At 46.4% G+C, this 20,448-nt stretch overlaps 1 pseudogene; it reads right to left on the reverse strand.

The window, feature by feature from the left end:
- Positions 1 to 19,738: 19,738 nt before the first annotated feature.
- LOC113592827 (60S ribosomal protein L9-like) lies at positions 19,739 to 20,291 on the reverse strand (annotated as a pseudogene).
- Between the last annotated feature and the right edge of the window lie 157 nt (positions 20,292 to 20,448).

Below are 20,448 nucleotides of genomic sequence, written 5' to 3' on the forward strand. Positions count from 1 at the left end.
TATTTATTTATTGGGGGGGGGGGGCAGAGAGAGAGGGAGAGAGAAAATCCCAAGCAGGCTCCGTGCTCTCAGTGGGGCTCCATCTCACGAACCATGAGATCATGACCTGAGCCGAAATCAAGAGTCGGAAGCTTAACCGATTGAGCCACCCAGGCGCCCCTTAGAGAATGAATTTTATTTTATTTTTTCTCTTCTATTTATTTGTTTATTTTATTTTATTTTTTTAATTTATATCCAAGTTAGTTAGCATTTAGTGCAATAATGATTTCAGGAGTAGAATCCAGTGATTCATCCCCTACATATAACACCCAGTGCTCATCCCAGCAAGTGTCTTCCTTAATGCCCCTTGCCCATTTAGCCCATCCCCCCACCTCTAACCCCTCCAGCAACTCTGTTTGTTATCTATATTTAAGAGTCTCTTATGTTTTGTCCCCCTCCCTGTTTTTATATTATTTTTGCTTCCCTTCCCTATGTTCATCTGTTTTGTATCTTAAATTCCACATATGAGTGAAGTCAAATGTTATTTGTCTTTCTCTGACTAATTTCGCTTAGCATAATACACTCTAGTTCCATCCACATTGTTGCAAATTACAAGATTTCAGAGAATGAATTTTATTTATTTATAAGTTTATTTATCTATTTTGAGAGAGAGACAGTGCAGGCGGGGAAGGGGCAGAGAGAGTGAGAGACAAAACCTGAAGCATTAAACCTGACATGGGGCTTGAGCTCACAAATCATAGATCATGACCTGAGCCAAGATCCAGAGTAGGACACTTAACCGACTGAGCCACCCACACACCCCAAGAATTAATTTTTTAAGAGCTATACATAATCTCTAACCCTAACAGAGAAATTCTTTTCACATATGTGTATTTCCCTCAAGTCGTTTTTCCATAAATGAACAGAGTTTTCACAGAATTGCAATCATAGGAGATACAGTATTTAGTGGATTTTTTCTTTTTCTTTTTTTTGTTTTGGCTATTGTGTCATAAACATTTTCCAAGCCACTCCAGATCGGCATGTTTTTTTAAATAATATTAATAATAGTTGGTATATATTGAGTGTCCATGATGTGCCAGCTGCTATTCAAACATTATCATGGCTTGTCTTGTTTCATCCTCACAATAATCTTATAAGATAGGTACTATTAGTATTTGCATTCTGCAGAAGAGAAGAGGAGACTGAAGCAGAGAGGCTAGGTAATTTGCCCGAGGTAACACAGCCAAGAAGTGACATTCTGTTTCCAGAGACGGAACTCTTACCATTATGCTTCACTATGTCAAGTGGAAGTTACTTCATCATTCTCTGGTTATTGGATATTCATCTGTATTTCTGGATATTTGTCTGTAAAATGGGGGCAATAATGGTACCTCCCTCGTAAGGTTGTTGTTTTTTGGATGAAGTGTGTGAAGTTAAAAAAAAAAAAAAAGTTCTATGTGAATAGTTAAGCAAAATGTGGTATAGACATACAATGGACTACTATGCAGTCTTACAAAGGAAAGGAATTCTGACATGTCCTACACAGAAAAAACCTCCAAGACATTATGCTAAGTGAAACAAACCAGTCACAAAAAGACAAATACCATGGGATTCCATTTATATGATACTATAGGCTGATGTTTGTGTCTCTCCTAAATTCATATGTTGAAACTCAACCCCCAAATGTGATGGTGTTTGGAGGTGGGGCCTTTGGATTAGGTCATAAGGGTAGAGTCCTCATGAATGAGGGATTAATGCCCTTATAAAAGAGACCCCAGAGAGTTCCCTTGCCCCTTCCACCATGTGAGGACACAGGGAGAAGAGAGCCGTCCATAAGCCAGGAAGCAGGCCATCTCTAGGTACCAAGTCTCCTGGCGTCTTGCTCTTGGACTGCCAACTTCCAGAACTATGAGACATGAATTTCTAGTGCTTATAAGCTCCCAGTCTATGGTGTCACATTATAGTAGCTCAAATGAACCGAGACATAGCAGGTCCTCGGAAAGGTCAAAATCATCAAGACAGAAAGTAGAGCTGTGCTCACCAGGGCCTGGGGGAGGGAGGAGTGGGGAGCTATTGTTTAATGGATATAAGGTTTCAATCTGCAGGATGGGAAGAGTCCTGGAGATGGACAGTGATGATAGTTGCACAACAATAGGAATGTACTTAATGCCACAGAACCGCACACTTAAACATGGTTGAGAGAGAAAAATTTACATTATACAGTATAAAAATTAGGTGTAAGATATACGCACACACATATGACATGTGAAGAGAGGGGGTCTAGGAGAATATACACAAAGCTGTTGACAGTGGTTGAGGAGAGAAGTGGAAATGGAGTGTAAAGGGGGAAAGTCATTTTCATTCCACGTGTTCCCATGGAGAACGTGCTAGAAATGGACGTTCAGACAAGGATTCCTTCTGTCTTCAACTATGTTGAGTGATTATCTCACTTGTTTTTGTACCTCCCTCCTGCACCAGTGCCTAGAAGGCCTACTTCTCTCTAGACTCCAGTGTGGAAATTTGTTTTAAAAATGTTTATTTATTGGCACAAAAACAGACACATAGACCAATGGAATAGAATAGAAACCCCAGAACTAGATCCACAAACGTATGGCCAACTACTCTTTGACAAAGCAGGAAAGAATATCCAATGGAAAAAAGACAGTCTCTTTAACAAATGGTGCTGGGAGAACTGGACAGCAACATGCAGAAGGTTGAAACTAGACCACTTTCTCACACCATTCACAAAAATAAACTCAAAATGGATAAAGGACCTGAATGTGAGACAGGAAACCATCAAAACCCTAGAGGAGAAAGCAGGAAAAGACCTCTCTGACCTCAGCCGTAGCAATCTCTTACTCGACACATTGCCAAAGGCAAGGGAATTAAAAGCAAAAATGAATTACTGGGACCTAATGAAGATAAAAAGCTTCTGCACAGCAAAGGAAACAACCAACAAAACTAAAAGGCAACCAACGGAATGGGAAAAGATATTTGCAAATGACATATCGGACAAAGGGCTAGTATCCAAAATCTATAAAGAGCTCACCAAACTCCACACCCAAAAAACAAATAACCCACTGAAGAAATGGGCAGAAAACATGAATAGACACTTCTCTAAAGAAGACATCCGGATGGCCAACAGGCACATGAAAAGATGCTCAACGTCGCTCCTCATCAGGGAAATACAAATCAAAACCACACTCAGATATCACCTCACGCCAGTCAGAGTGGCCAAAATGAACAAATCAGGAGACTATAGATGCTGGAGAGGATGTGGAGAAATGGGAACCCTCTTGCACTGTTGGTGGGAATGCAAATTGGTACAGCCACTCTGGAAAACAGTGTGGAGGTTCCTCAGAAAATTAAAAATAGACCTACCCTATGACCCAGCAATAGCACTGCTAGGAATTTACCCAAGGGATACAGGAGTACTGATGCATAGGGGCACTTGTACCCCAATGTTTATAGCAACACTCTCAACATTAGCCAAAGTATGGAAAGAGCCTAAATGTCCATCAACTGATGAATGGATAAAGAAATTGTGGTTTATATACACAATGGAGTACTACGTGGCAATGAGAAAGAATGAAATATGGCCCTTTGTAGCAACGTGGATGGAACTGGAGAGTGTGATGCTAAGTGAAATAAGCCATACAGAGAAAGACAGATACCATATGTTTTCACTCTTATGTGGATCCTGAGAAACTTAACAGAAACCCATGGGGGAGGGGAAGGAAAAAAGAAAGAGGTTAGAGTGGGAGAGAGCCAAAGCATCAGAGACTGTTAAAAACTGAGAACAAACTGAGGGTTGATGGGGGGTGGGAGGGAGGGGAGGGTGGGTGATGGGTATTGAGGAGGGCACCTTTTGGGATGAGCACTGGGTGTTGTATGGAAACCAATTTGACAATAAATTTCATATATTGAAAAAAAAAAGAAACAAAAACAAAAACAAAAACAAACAAAAAAAATGTTTATTTATTTTGAGAGAGAGACAGTGCACGAGCGAAGGTGGGGGGGCGGAGTGCAGAGAGAGAGGGAGAGAGAGAATCCCAAGCAGGCCCCACACTGTCAACACAGAGCCTGACATGGGGCTCGAACTCACAAACCCTGAGATTGTGACTTGAGCCAAAATCAAGGGTCTGACACTTAACTGACTGAGCCACCAACTGAGCCAACCAGGCACCCTTGGAAATTTATGATAAGGTTTTAAATTCGTACTGCAAGATAGACTTTTTTTTTAACGTTTACATATTTACTTTTGAGAGAGAGAGAGCACAGGGGGGAAGGGACAGAGAGAGAGAGGGAGACACAGAACCCAAAGCAGGCTCCAGGCTCCGAGCTGTCAGCACAGAGCCCGATTGCGGGGCTCAAACTCATGAACCATGAGATCATGGCCTGAGCCAAAGTCGGCCTAAGCATGGCCTAAGCCAAATGCTTAACCAACTGAGCCAACCAGTCTCCCCTCATACTGCAAGATAAATTGCTACTTTTCAAATTGTGAACTTGCAACAGGAGAAGAGAGGATTTTGAATTTGAATTTGACTTGAAAAGTGGGTGGAGAAAGTGGCCACTCCTTCCTTCCTGTTCATTCCAGGCCTTTCTCTACTGGGCTCCTTTATTATTTTTTTTTAAGTTTATTTATTTATTTTGAGAGAGAAAGAGAGAGCATGAGCAGGAGAGGGGCAAGAGAGAGGGAGAGAGAGAGAATCCCAGGCAGCCTCCATGCTGTCAGCGCAGAGCTCGAATCCTTTATTTTGAAGGGTAGCTAAGACATGCTGAGGTCTTATTGGGTGTATTGGAGATGGAACACTCCATGTGTCATCTAATAACTACCAGTAGATGGTTGCTGAATAAAGGACAGAGAGCAGTAAGAGAAACTGAAGGAGCCAAGAGGTACTTGGCTTACTTCAAAGGAGCCAAGAGGTACACAGATCTCTGGTAATGGCAACCACACAATGCCATCTCATGGGGATTAAGGATGAGGGCATTATCTTGGCTGCCAGGGTGTAGTTGAGCCATTCCCTTCTATGTCATGATGGCGGTAGCAGGTGTGGGTAAAGTGTCATCCCCTATTATTGTGAGGAGGAATACGAAGGCTGAGGGGCTCTTGTCTTGGAGATGTTGGCTGATTTGTGGTGTTTTCTGCCTGGCAGTATACAACTGGCCTTAATACTAACACATCAAACATCAACCCAAAGTGGTAGCAATGACTTCAATCACCGTGTTTAGGTTCTTAAAAACTTTCCCACAAGGTCAGCCGTATCACCTGCAGGTCCCAGTGCAAAATGAAAATGTAAGACCCCTTGTTCAAAATAATATGAAGCATTTCAAGAAGGTGACATCAGAGGAGTAAGTTACACACTGGGGACCTCTAGGCAGGAGTCTCCGCATGACTTCTCAGCCTGGGAAGCCACTCTGCCATCCACATCAATACAGACTCACCCCCCATCTTTCTCTGACTCCCCCATCTCTCATTGTCCTATTCCTCCCACGTACTCTCCTTAAGCCACTTCCTCAACCCACTGTCCCCACCTCCGAGCTCTGACTCAGTTTTTGCATCTCGCAAACTCTGGAACCCTGTTTCACTAGTTGTTATGGGAAATGCTGCCCTACCTGTTTTCCAATCACTCCCATGGATTGGGATGAGGAGGGGGTGTGGAGGCTTGGTGTGCTCTAATTTCAGTTTGAGCTCTGCAGCTGGTTCCTTCTGAACCAGCCGAGGGCAACAGCCCTTACCACTGAAGCCATTAGCCTTCTTCCAAAGGGAACAGTCTCCTCTCATAGGACGAATACATATTTCTTCTAGGAGAAAAATATCAACACTTTTCCTCATAACACCACAGCCCTAGCATTATTATGCTCAAAGAAGCTTCTTTATCCTGTTTTTACTACAGAGAGCCCCACATTAGCTGATTTCCTTTCTGACCGAGCTGTCTGGAAGTTTTCTTTTTCTTTTCTTTTCTTTTCTTTTCTTTTCTTTTCTTTTCTTTTCTTTTCTTTTCTTTTCTTTTCTTTTTTCTTTTCCTTTTCTTTTCTTTGCTTCCTTTTCATTTGAGAGACAGAGAGAGGGAGAGCATACGAATGGGGGACAGGGGCAGTGGTAGAGAGAGAGAGAGAGACAGACATAGAGACAGAAAATCCCAAGCAGGCTCCACACTCAGCCCGGAGTCCGATGCAGGGCTCAATCCCATGACCCTAGGATCATGACCTGATCCCATAACCCTGGGATCAAGAGTCGGAGGCTCAAACAACTGAGCCACCCAGGAACCCCTGGAACTTTTCTAAATAGTTCCTCTCTGATTCTCCATTTTTTTTTCTTTGATAGAAAGAGGAAGTTGAGTTTCTGTCATCCCACCACATTGCAATGGGCCAGAGAGAGCAAGGATGGTAAGCCTGATTCTTAGATGTTATCACTGGGTGGGTAGGAATGCATCTGTAATACTTGACAGAATCCTTACTTATAGTGTCGATTATTCCTGATCTGGGGATGTCATGTTACTGCCCCTTGTCCTTTGGTCACATTTACTTGCCTCCTATCTGGGGGAGCAGGGAACATCACTCTAAATTCATGCTGGTGGAGTAAGTGGGCCCATGATGTCGCTCCCAAATCCTCTACTTAGTTCTTGCCTGCTTGCTGATCTAGCCCTTCAAAAATATTTTGCCTCATTTCGCATTTCCCAAAGGCCCTCATTCTATAGAATTTTGTCTCCTACACAAACTTGTACACCAACTGAACACCCAACTTCTTCTCAAATCATCGTTGTATTTTTGCTTATTTTCCTTCTTCTCCTTGGGTTGTACACAGAATCCCTTCCATCTCCTTCAAAACTCTGTTCCACAGACTCCCCTCCCTTTCTGTCTTTGATCTCCAATCCTTCTTCCAGGTATCTCGTTCCTGCACCTGAACCCACCAAATATCTCCCAGCCTGAAACAACTTTCCCTTCACCCCAACTTGCCCTCGGGTCATCATCACATCTCTTGCCTTTGCTTCACTGCCAAATAACTTGAGCAAATATCCCTCACACTTGGTCTCTACTTCCTCGCCTCCACACATCCTCAACCCACAGCAATCTGGTTTGCTCCCAACCTCTCCACTGAAACCACTCTGACAAAGGTCAATAGCCTCCTTTTGTCAAACCCAGTGGGTGCGTTCCAGTGCTTATCTCCCTTGGCCTCTCTGTGAGTCTCATGTTAATCACCCCATTCTTCACGAGGCTCACTTCTCTGGGTCTCCACACCTTCCTCTCAAGTTTTCCTCCTACCTTCTTGGCATCTCACTCTTTTTCCTGGTCATATCATCCTCAGTCTTGATGGTGGCAGAAAGAGAACATCAGTAATTAGAAGTAGGATGTGAAACTTGGGGCCCCAGTGATGCCGCTTTCTGGGAGCTACAGAGGATCTCACCAATTGTTAACCAAGAACTTGGCAAACCAGAACAGAGGTGCCTAAGGAGCTGAAGATTGTGTGTCCAGGTGCTCAAGCAAGTACAACAGGAAATTTGCATTGTCTTTCATCTCTTCAAACTGTCTTCCCAGTTCCCAGAATCCTTCCTATCAGGGTGGAGATATCCACAAAAGAGACACATGGCTCCACAACACTGAATAAATGAAAACAATCCAACCATCCAACACCGAGGATCGAGGGTGAAGAATGACTGATGTGTAGTCTCTCATTCATGCACCATAGGAATAGTATTCTAGCAACGCTTCCCCCCTCTGCTCTACATAGTCATTCCCATTGGCACACAAAGATGCTGTTACTCTTCCTGTCTTTGAAAAAGTAATATCATATCGTATTTGTCTTTCTACATCTGACTTATTTCTGACTTAACACAATGTCCTCAAGATCCATTCATACTGTCCAAAATGGCAGAATATCCTTCTTTCTCATGGCCGAATAGTATTCTGTTTGTGTGTGTGTGTGTGTGTGTGTGTGTGTGTGTGTGTGTGTGTGTGTGTCTTATTTATCCATTCATCCATTAATAGACATTTAGGTTACTTCTATATCTTGGCTACTATGAAAATGCTGCAATAAATGTGAGAGTTCAAATAAGTTTTTGATATCTTGTTTTCATTTCCTTTGAATATATACACCCAGTAGTGGAATTGCTGGATCCTATGGTGGTTCTGTTTTTAATTTCTTGAGGAACTTCCATACTGTTTTCCACTGTGGCTGCACCACTTCACCTCCCCACCCACAGTGCCCAAGACTTCCCTTTCCTCCACATCCTCACCAACACTTGTTATGTCTCACATTTTTGATGACAGCCATTCCACCACGCGTGAGGTGGTATCTCATTGTGTTTTGATCTGCTACAATTTCTAGAGGAAACAAAGAACCAAACGGAGATGGTGTAATTATTAAAACTTAGAAGAGGGGCCCCATGGAGCTGAAACTCAGATCTCTGAGTCTTTTTTTGACTGGGCTGGTGCCCCTACGTCTGAGGTGGCTCATAAAGACTTGGGCTGAGACTCTGCCCTAACCAAAGGTGTGTTACCTCTCAGACTCCATTCTGTCACTTGTAATGGAGAAATAATGATGCTGACTCTGTAGGGCTGCTGAAAGGCTAAATCAGGCACCATAAGCAAAGCACTCCCTTCCCTAAAAGGGTAGGGCAACCAGCTGACTGAAGATCAATTTAGTTGTTCAATCTACAGGAATATGACTACACAACAAACAGCTTGGGAAATGTCAACCGTCACATTACTTGATTTCCCTATTTGCGGGGTCAAAGTGACAAAGCAGCAGGTATCCCGGCTGCCATTTATCCTGGGGCAAACGATGAAGTGGCCCTTGGTACCAGACAAAGCAGGGACTTTCTCTAGGGAACCTGACGGTGAGACACGGAGCAACCACGAAGAGGGTTCTCATGTCAAGTTGTGGTTCCTTATTGGGTTCTGGCTAACTAGTCACATGCCTCCGTTCCATGAGAGCTAAGCCACTTCAGAAGAGTCAGCTAAGGGATCAAAATGCCAGTTTTTTTTGCTGTAAAGCTGGACTGGAGGCTGTAATTTGGATCTGCTCACTCCTTCTCCCCTTCCACCCAGGTGAGCCTGAACCATGACCTTAACTGCAACTGTAACCACAATTCTAATCATAACCCTTTCCCCACCCGGCCTGAGACAACTGTCAGGCTCCAGGACAGGCCTGGCTACTGGGCCCATGAGGGAGAGGACAGCACTGTGTCCCGGTGCAGTCTGGAGGGAGAGCGAGCCAAGGAGGGCAGGGTGACTTCATTCTTGTCTACGAGACTGCCCTCTGTGGGGAGGAAGCTGGAAGGAGGAGGGTGCAGCCCCCTGACCCCTGTGTCCGGAGAGGGACTGTGGCATCCTCCCTGACAGCACTCCCCGCCTTCTGTCCCCTCATCACTGTGGCTCCACCAGAGCTGTGGGGCCTCCAGCCCCTAGGGGCACAGGTCCCAAGGTGGATTCCAGGTTCAACCCCAAGCAACAAGCAGAACAGCCACAGGACTGGCGCTGAGGACGGAGGGTGGGCACTCCTCCTAGGACGCAGGACAGGCTGGCCTGGGAGCACCGATGCCGTGGCATTGCAGGGTGGCCGGCAGGAAGTAGCCGTGTGTGTGCATGTCCGCGTGTGCACGTGCGTGCGAACTAGAAGAGTGCTGGCACTAAAGCACTGTCCCCTGGCACTCATTTCTGCAGCGGGTCCAGGCTCCCCGAGGGTGACATTAAAGGGAGAACACCCACCATCGTGAGGAACAGGAGGGTGAGCATCTGCGGCGGCAATCAGAAGACACGGCGCCTCAACCTACACTGAGAACTTGGAGGTGCTGCGGGGATCCAGAGGGGGAGGGCGATGGCAGGGGGCAGTGCTCACGGTGGGGTGGCATGGTGGCCACCTTCAGCAGCCAGTCTTCCCTGTGGCCAGAGAGGCAGGCACAGGTGGGGCCCGGGGGTCAACACCACCCTTCTGGGCTTTTGGGATTTACCAGAGTAGGTAGGGGAAGGAGAGGGGCGGGGGAAGGACTCCTTTGTAAACAGTCTTAGAATCATCCCATTTGAATTTTAAAAGAAATCTGACCTTATTTGTAATGCCAGCTGTTACAGTGGTACATAGCAGATGCTTAGTTTGTTTTGCTTATCTTTCACATTGAAATTCTATTTTTTTTCTGATTGCATAAATAATACATAACGATTTTTGATAATGAGGACTACAGTTTACCCTTGAACAATGCAGGTTTGAACTGCATGGGCACACTTATATGTGGATTTTTTTGATAAATACAGTACAGTACTGCAAATGTGTTTTCTCTTCCTCTCTTCCTTGTGATTTTTTTTTAAGAGAGAGTGCACACGTGGGGGTGGGAAGAGAGAGAGAGAGAGAAAGAGAGAGAGAGAGAGAGAGAGAGAGAGAATCTTAAGCAGTCTCCACGCTTAGGTGGCGCTTGATCCCACAACCCTAGGATCATGACCTGAGCTGAAAATCAAGAGACGCTCAACCATTTGAGCCACCCAGGTGCCCCTCCTTGTGATTTTGTTAATAAGATTTTCTTCCCTCTCACTTCTTCATTGTATGAAAGCAGTATATAATACATACAATATACAAAATACATGTTAATCAACTGTTTATATTATTGGTAAGGCTTCCAGTCAACTGCAGGCTGTTAGTAGTTCATTTTGGGGGAGTCAAAAGTGAGATGTAGATTTTGACTGTGCAGGGTTTGGTGCCCCTTAACCCCTGTGTTGTTCAAGGGTCAAGTGTATTCATATAAATATCTGAACAAAAAGGGTCACCTAAAACGGCACCACCCTAAGCTAGTCACCATCAATGTGGGTTATCACCTTCTCTTGCACCTCCTTGTGCACTTATATACATACATGCGTATACATTTCACAAATTCATAAATGTATAAATTTCATAAATGAGAGGGCATTATTCACTTTTTTAATCAATCACCAACCTTCCGCTCTCATTCCCCGACCCTATCCGCACCCCGCAGTCTGCCCTTGTTCACAGTCTGGTACGAACCTGTGCTTTGCTGTTTGTAGCTATCTGCTATTGGTCTTGTCAAATGAGGCCACCGGTTTCCTCGCATCTGGCTTTTCTCGGTCGGCAGCACTCCTGGAAATCCCTCCAAGGTCACCCGAAAGGGCTCCAGCTCCTCTTCGATGGCTCCTGCATGGTCTGTGGCAAGTGACGTTAAGTTGGCATTTCTCCACCCACTTTCCCCAAGGAGTCTGACCCTCGCAGATGCAGAAGAAATCTGAACCCACGTGTGGTGCAGCGGGAGACCAGGAATCGCCCAGACTGAGGACTTACTCTCCTTAGTACCTGGTAAGCACAAACTCGGAAGATTATGGGGGAAAAGCCTTTTAAATAACAATGATGGGGATGCTGCTGCTGACAGTGACTAATAGTTGCATTTATTGGTTTTGACTTTCTTGCGGACTTTTTTTTTTTCTAAGTTTACTTTTTCCATAAGTAATGCCTTCCCATGGTTCAAAATCCCCAAACGTACAAAGGGTACACAGTGAAAAGATCCCTTCACACTCCTGTCTCCCAGCTGCATGGCTCCCCACCCCACAAAAGTACCATTAGTGGGCACTTTCTACATTATTAAGAATTTTGATTTTCTTGGGGTGTCTGGGTGGCTCAGTCAGTTAAGCGTTCACTTCTGGATTTTGGCTCAGGTCACCATCACATGGTTTGTGAGTTCGAGCCCCACGTCAGGCTCTGCGCTGGCTGCATGGAGCCTGCTTGGGATTCTCTCTCCCTCTCTCTCTCTGCCTCTCCCTTGCTCTCTCTCTCTCAAAATAAATAAACGTTAAAAAAAAGAATTTAAATTTTCTTTATTCCATTTACTCATCCACCCAGAGTAAAGTAGGTAGTAGAACAGTTATCATTCTATGTTACAAATGAGGAAGCTGAGACTCCAAGTTTCAGACATTAAGCACAACCTAGATGGGGATCCCCAGTCTATCAGACCCCAGGCCCACTGGGCCAGGTTTTCTTCTCATCGAATGAGCTCACGGTGTGGCTCCATGAAAGGAAGCTGATCATAAGTCCGGGTCTGGAGTGAGTGCTCATCTCTCCCACTGATTCATCACTTTAGCAGGCCTGGATTTTTCTCCTCCGAGTCTTCTTGTTTTTCTTTTTTTCCTACCACAAGAGCAGAGCTGACTCCCTGAGCAGTGGGATGTGACCAAGCCAAGGACTGTCCCACCTACGTTTTGCAGCATCTGGAGCTTCTAGAGAAAGCCGGTGCTTGTGCAGCTGGGCCCCTTGTGTCTTCTCTCTATCTGCCTGGTGTTTGCCCTGAGGGCTCAGGATAGAGGCCGTCTGTTCCTGCATCTGTTTGCCTACCTCTGCCAAGAAGCCTTTCCCAATGCCCCTTGATAATCCCCTGATGCTCAGTTGAGAAAGATCACCTAGGCTTTCATGGGCTTCTTCCATCTGATCCTCACAACAAGCTTATGAGACAGGCATGAGGAAACTGAGGCTCAGAGAGGCCAAGGGACCCCCTCAGGACTCCACAGCATGCAAGTGGCCCCATTAGGACTGAAACCAAAGTTTTCTCAGGCCAGTTCCCTGCTCGATCTACTGTACTGGCCACCTCTATGGACTGCCCATGCCCTTTGCTTCTGGCTCTGGTGCACAGGCAGTACTATATAGAGGTTAAGGTCATGGATTTGGGGATTAGCAGACTGGGGTCGGGGCCTGGCTTTGACACTTGCCAGCTCCATAGCTCAGGACATGTTCCCAATTTCTCTAAACGTTGGCCAGCCAAAAAGCAGAGATGATAAGATTTGACTCATAAGGTCCATGTGAGGCACAGCGAGAAAACGAGACCATGTACACAGCGCTCTCATCACAGGCCTTGGTTGGATGTGAGCAGTAAAGGCTTTCTCTGAGGATTTTAAAAACTGACTCATTAGCTCCAGTTCTCCTTCCTTGTGCTTGGCAGACAGAGGCCTACTCGCCAATCTTTGAGCACGGTGCAGTGTTTTGCACAGAATGGCTGATATTTTGAGCTGGAACTCAAAGGGTAATGAGTCAAAAATAACAAGGGAGAGGCTGCCAAGGCCAGTAGGTGTGAGGGTGCTGGCATTTTCTCAGAATGATGGCTCTTCCCATGTGCTTGGACCTCACAGGTGGCTGGAGGGGGTGTGGAGAGAGATAAGCCTGGAGAAGTAAAGAGGAACCAGACCCATACCAGGGGGGTAAAAAGGAGAAAAAAATTAGCTTGTGGCCTACTGGGTCCAGGATGGGGATCAAACCAGACCTCTACGTCTAAGACTATTTTATTTTAGGCAAGATGGAAAAGAAATAGAACTTCCCGGGGGCCCCCAGCTACCCCACAACTGATTGGCAAGAACAGAATTTTTGTTGTTGTTGGAAGAACTCATCTGTTTCTCTTCCCAATTGCAAGTTTCCTTATGGATCTTTCTGATTTCCCTAGATTTTCCGGTCTACTCTTCCCACTGCTAGGATAATTCCAGATAAAGATGATCTCTTCTGAATTTAGGAGTAGGAATACTTAGGAACATTCAGCTGTAAAATCAGAAAGGTTTTGATTATTGAGGAGAAAGATCACACTAAAACAACCAAAAACAAGGAAACTAACCAAAAGCTGCCTCTGCTTGGTCTGTGTGTAACACGGCAATACAAATGTGTAAATTTCTTCCTAAAACCAGAGGAGGGAAATTCTCTAAAGTTTATATTGAACAAGAGATGGTATTTAGAACATAACAACAAAGTGCTCATGATTTTTTTTTTTTTATTGTTTATTTTTGACAGAGAGAGCACGCACAGGGGAAGGGCAGAGAGAGAGAGAGAGAGGGAGACACAGGATCCCAAGCAGGCTCCAGGCTCTGAGCTGTCAGCACAGAACCGTGAGATCATGACCTGAACTGAAGTCGGACACTTAACCGACTCAGCCACCCAGCCGCTACCATGGTTTCTAATTTTACATATAGACCATGTCGACAGCACTTGCTTTGTTTTTGCCACGTTCATTAGGTTATTCTCATGCAGGTAAAAATATTCCTAAGCATAACCTAGTATCCCCAGGCCTTGCCAACCTGCAGGTGGTCTTGGGGTTATCCTGAAAATACAGTGTTTTTAGTCTATGCCTATGGCAGACAGAATAATGGTCCCCCCAAAGAGGTCCACCTCCCAATCCGCAGAACCTGTGACTATGTTAGGTTACACGGCAAATGGGAATTAAGGTTGGGGATGGAATTAAGATTGCCAATCACTGGTCAGAACATTAGGGGATAATCCAGGAAGGCCCAATGTAATCATGAGGGTCTTGATAAGAGGGAGACAGGAGTATCAGAGCTGAAGGATTTGTGAAAATGGAAACAGAGGCCTGAATAATGTGGCCACAAGCCAAGGCTTCTAGAAGATGGAAAAAGCAAGGAAAAAAGGATTCTCCTTTGCACTCTCCAGAAAGGAGTGCAGCTCTGTGACACCTTGATTTTAGCCCCATGAGACCCTCTGACTTCCAGATCTGTATGATAATAAATCTTTGTTATTTTAAGCCACTGATTTTTCAGTGATTTGTCGCAGCAGAAATGGGAAACTAATATAATGCCCTTACTTGCTGATGCAGGAGCTGAGCCCTTTCCACCCACTGGGAGTCTCGTGCTTATTCTGGACAGACAATCCTGGGCTGACTCATGTAACTCACAAACACTTCCCCCACATTCTTCCACTCCAGCTCCTTCAGTGACCTGTGATGCCCACGTTGCCTTTGACCATGTTTTGTCACTGAGGCAGGGATCTCTTGGGAGCACCCAGGCCCATCCCCAGGGGATCATCTTATACGACACGGAGCATCACACGCTGGGGTTTCCAAAGTGGCACCGTCCCTGCCATCATCACTTTAAACTTCACCATTGTCCCTGAAGGAACCGGAAAGAGATTACTTCCCACACCTCATGCTTCGCTGGGGCATCTGGTCTCAAGGGGCGGCTGTTCGTATCTCTGTATAACATGGGCAGCCTGCATCCCATCTCCTCTGGGGAAAGAGTGGGATCTATCCCATCCCCGCTCTCACCGACGACACTCTTGCTGTGACTTGTCGGGCTCCCTCAGCCAGATGCCCTTACGTACATGAACCCCCCTTCTCCCCAACATCCACTCTCGCCAGACATGCCAGATACATTTTCATCCCTGCTAAGCCACAGGGATGCCCTGCCAGGGCCACAGAAGAGCTTTAGAGTTTTACTTGCCCCATCCCGCTCCCTAAGCCATGTTTCTAGAATCTTCATTTCCTCAGCCACCATGGGGTTTGAGCACCTTGGCTGGCCAGTAGGGAAGAGCCACTGAAATGCTTTGCTCTGGAGAAGGCGGATCCCATCACTCCCTCTGCAGCTGGGCACACAGAGCATTGAGACCTCAGCATCTTACCCCCATGTGCCCTCAGAGACTTATTCGCCAAGCAGCCTTTTTTGGGGAGAGGTGAATGCGTGGCGGGAACTAAATATCATTGCCAGCCCCACCCCCTGCCATTATACCACTCCCCATTAACCTCACCTGCAAAGCTGTTCAACCCTCATCCCAGATGGGCCTCAGGAACAGGCAGGAGTGACCCTGGGCCCCATCCCAGCTCCAGTCTCTCTGGCGAGGCCCCAGGTGGCTGTTTTGGCTGATAGAGCAGTCCCAGGAAGAGGAGGGGTCCCCTGCAAGCTGGGCTCACCAATCAGACCCCGTCTCTGCAGCTGAGTCTCTTGTGGAGCTCATTTGCATAATTTGGTTCAATATTTACTGAGCCAACCTCATTTTCTGGGCTGTCTGCATGGCCGACAGCTGGGAAGGCTGCAATTACCGTATTACACGCGCGCAGGGAAGCCACGGAGAGCGCACACTGAGAGGCGGCTTCCAAACAAATGGCCCTAGGGGAGTCCCCGCCCGTGGTCTACCCCATCCCTGCAGCTGGAAGGCTGCCTGGGCCACAGCTGCAAGCCAGGCTGCACCCAGGCACAGCTGACAACAACAGCAATGGCAGCAGTAACAGTAGGGCGTACTTTCCCTTAAGCCAATCATCGGAGCTGGCTTCTGTTGGGTGCTTTGGTGTGATCATCGGGCTTTCTTCTCCAGATGGGATTTCTCACTAATCCTCACTGCAGTCTCAGGAGAGGGGCCATCAGCAAGGCCTGTTTCAGGCCGCTGTGTGGCCAAAAGGAGACCGACAGGCCAGGAAGAGGCTTCGCTTCAGACCCAGCTGGATTCAGGGTGTGAGTGATGTCATCGAGACCCATTTTTTCTCCAGTGAAGTGCACCCTCACACAGTTTCAGGGGGGGAACAGTCTGAGATCAACTGCCAGAGGCCTGAGGGTCACTCGGATTGGGCAAGCAGGGAAAGTTGCCTCTCCAGGGCAGCCCCTGTGTGACACACAACAGAGCAAGGGAAGGTAGGGAAGGATCTGAGAGCAGACAGGCCAACAGTCATGGACTCTGCCCCTGGAACGTAGGTTCATTTAAGGCAGGGGCCGCTGGTGTTTACTCCCCAGCATCTAGGAGTATCTGCACATGAGAGGCTTTCAAATAAATAGGCTGATTCCTGCTTCTGGATGGATGGAACATACTTGAGGCTTCGGGTAGACAGCCATTAAATGTGGATAAAAATAGCCAGCCCAGTTTGGTTGGGATGATTAAATGAGAAAATAGAAGTACACATGCCTAAAATTATAGGTCACACTTAATAGGGGCTCCATAAAGGAACGTAGACTTCATGAACTCATCCCTTTTCCAGCCATACTTGACCATGGTAATCAACCCAGACAGACAATAGTTGCCTGTGGAGTACTTGTGTCCCCCAAGATAATAAAGTAGTTTTTAAAAATAATAACGCTAACCATTTTTAGCATACTTCGCCATTTACAATGCACCTTTACAATAATGATCTCATTTGAATCTCTCTAAACCTCCATGGTAATCATATGATAATTAATGCTAGTTGAGAGCTCGTCCATGCCAGATACAGTCCTGGATGCTTTGTCTTTATTGATTCCCTTCATCTTCACAAGAGCCCTAAAAAGTAGGTGTTAGTCTCCCCATGTTACAGATGAGGAAACGGAGGCAATGGGAGGTTAAATAACATGATGGTGGTCACATAGCAGATAAACAGCAGAGACCAAAATCATCTGGCTTCAGCGTGCCTTCTTTTAACCACTAAGCAAGATGCTGTTCTCACTGGTTCCATGAGAAAACTGGACGTGGAATAATGCAAAAGTCTCACAAGTAACTGGAAAGTGGCAAAGGTGGGAACGGAGAGCAATAATCCGGATCTTTTCTGCGTTCCAGCCAGTAAAGCGTGGTCTCTCTCATTCCATAGTATATAGATCATGTGCTCAGAGAGCCACAGTTTTCAGTGGACAGCTGCCCGTGGGGCTTGGGACCCAGAGCGGACACACAGCAGGGATCAATGAGGCAGCTGAGTGGTGTGGGGGCAAGAACAGGAATCCCCTACTGAACTCTTTTCTTCACAGCAAACCTGCAGGGCCAGGGAACCTGGGTGGTGGGCAGGTCAGAGAGGAGAGGTAAGCTAGCGGGCAGGGCCAAGCCTGAAGACGCTCTGGGTGCCCCGAGACAGCACCCCGCCCCCAGACACACAGGAAAGCACCAGGAAATGTCTGATGGGCGAAATCAAAACAAGCACATTACTGAATTGGACCCGGTGGGAGTTTTCTCCACATGCCAGCAGAGAGGAGACACAGAGAAAACAGTGAGCCAGTCGGCATGCCACATTCTGGGGCTGCCCACACACACCTGGGGCAGTGAATGGCACCTGAGGGCCTCCCAGCCACAGAAGCTTTTGGGAACGGCAGGCAGTGAGGCAGACAGGTCAAAAGTTTACACCTAAGAGTCTAAATCTGTGGGATGCTAAATGCAAGGTAGTATCTTGGATTTGATCTTGGAACAGTAAAAGGATATCAATGGAAAGCCACGTAAAGTCTGTGGTTTAGTTAATAGTAGCATAACCCAGCGTTATTTTCTCAGTTGTGGCAAATGTACCATGCTTGTGCAATATGTTAACAGCTGGGGACACTGGGCGAAGGGTGCACAGGGATCTCCGCATTACCTTTTCCTGAAAGTTTAAACTTCCCAAAGAATTTCATTAACATTTAAATGTTTACTTATTTTTGAGAGAGAGAGAGAGAGAGTACATAAGCAGGGGAGGGGAAGAGAGAGGGAGACAGAGGATCCGAAGCAGGCTCTGTGCTGACAGCAGAGAGCCCGATGTGGGGGTAGAACTCACAAACCGTGAGATTGTGACCTGAGCCTGAGGTCAGATGCTTAACCGACTGAACCCCCCAGGCACCCCTTATTCAACTTTTTTTTTTTTTTTTTTACATCTCTAGATGGAATCTCAATTCCGTCACATGCTGTGCAACCCTGACTAAGTCATTTAAGCACTCCGTGCCTCAGTTTCTTCATCTTGCACGCAAACAAGGGGATAATGATGGTCCCTGCCTTTGAGTATGTATGACATTTAGCCTCATCTGACACTGTAAATACTCAATGACTGCTCTCCCGGGTTGTGGTAGACATGGGGACGGCTTCCAGAGCCCCCTTCATGGAAGCACTTGCCAGGGCAGCCCTGCCTGAGGTCATGCCCTTTCCAGAGCAGAGTGATGGGGCGAGGGGTGTGGTATAAAGACCCTGTCACTTCACCCAGATGCGGGATAGCTCTGCCCTGGGGAGGAGGTTCGCTGCAGGCCTCCCCGTGGGCCAGCCCAGGCTGTGTCAGGCCTGGTCACAGTTGATTTCCCTTGCTCAATCCCTCACAGGCATTGATTTCCTGATCCACATCTTGCCCCCCAACCCTGAAACCCATTTCGTTGTTTGCTTGTAAGAACCTTACCTGCAGCAGTTGGTGCTTGCTGGGAGTGGTCCAAGAAAGCAGGTGGTTCGATGGGGGCTTGGGAGCTGTGCTAATCCCTCTCGGCTGGCAAGGAGGACCCCATCACTGGTGGGGGTGAAGCACAGGCAGGTCCTGGTGCAAGGTGGCTTCCAACTGTTAAAACTTGTCCCAGTGCTGAACTGGATGGTGCACCTGCAGGTGGAGTGTGTTAGCAGGCAGTGAGTGCATCAGGCATTTGAGACTTGGGGGTCAGTGGGGGGAGTAATAGTGGCTCTAAAGATCACAATATTAGATGGCCATGGTAAGCACTATGGAGGCTCCTACAGAAAGATAATGAACAGCCGAGGCATAGAAGCAGGTAACAGAAAGCTAGAAATGGAAGCCACAGGGCCTCTTTAATTGCATCCAAGGAAACTTCCATACTCCACAGAAGGAAAGGGGAATGAATTCAAGACAAGCCTGAAATAGTCTCAGTGTCCAAACTTCAAAGGCAGTTGACTACCCAACCAAAGCAAGTCTGTTAGGCCAAGGCCAAGCTCAAGGCTTGGGATCCCGGCAATGGGATAGGGACATCGGGGTGGATGCCTCTGAATGTTTCAATTTCCCAGACTCCTCTGAACCTTCTGAACCAGAAGCATGGTCCAGTCTTCGCCTCCCCTCAAGACAATATGGAGGCCTCTACCTGCAAAGCAACATGTACTTCCCTACCCGCAGGGCCCACCTCAACCTCCTCTTCCCCGTTTGGAATCTTCTTTAAGAAATCCTTACCTTCCCTGAGGCTAAAAGAATGTTGTATTCCTTTCCACTCCCTGCTCCCCCCTCCCTCAAATCAATACAGCTTTTATTGTGTCTTTAAAATATCACAAATAAGTCTGAAAAATCATCCGGCATCTTGCTGTTTTTGTAGCGGAACAACTTAGATCTTATTCATTAGCCTCCTGCACCATTCGTTTCTCAGAAACATAGATATCATCCAAAACGTTTCTGATATTCTTGTTTCAACTGTTGTGACTTATTGAGTCAAAACAGCTGAGTGTGATACAAGTTCAACATCATTTCCCTCAATCAACTCATCTTACTGGGCTTGGGATACTGAACAAGAAACACCTGGCCTCATCCAAACCCTAGATATTTTGGATTTCTGCAAGAGAACCATTCTGCTGAATAACAACGTTGATGGGGAAGTGAGCGTTCACAGACCTCATTTTGTAATGGAAGCCTAGCGTAATGCCCTTGACCATGTTCTGTACGTGACTACAGATGGTGCAAATGGTAGCCAGTTCTTTTGTTTCCCCACCACTTGTCAACTCGGAGCCTCTTCTTTTTCTTTCTGGGGAGAGTGAGTTCTATATTGATGTGATTTCAGTCCCTCTGCAGGGTTCCTCTGGGGCCCTTCCCAATAACAGTGTGTCCCTTCAGAGTGATGTTGACATTCTCTGCAACGTCAACAGTCTGATTGCTGAGAATGGTCTTCATTCTTCATCTCTTGCAGTAGATGTGGCAAAGAGAGCTGTTCATATTCCTTTTATTAGTTTTTTCCCAGCATCCAAAATCTTATTTATTTATTTATTTATTTATTTACTTTTTTACTTTAGAGAAAGAGTGCAAGCATGGGAGAGGGGCAGAGGGAGAG

This window comes from Acinonyx jubatus, chromosome D4 (genome assembly GCF_027475565.1).
Source record: "Acinonyx jubatus isolate Ajub_Pintada_27869175 chromosome D4, VMU_Ajub_asm_v1.0, whole genome shotgun sequence".
NCBI lineage: Eukaryota > Metazoa > Chordata > Mammalia > Carnivora > Felidae > Acinonyx > Acinonyx jubatus.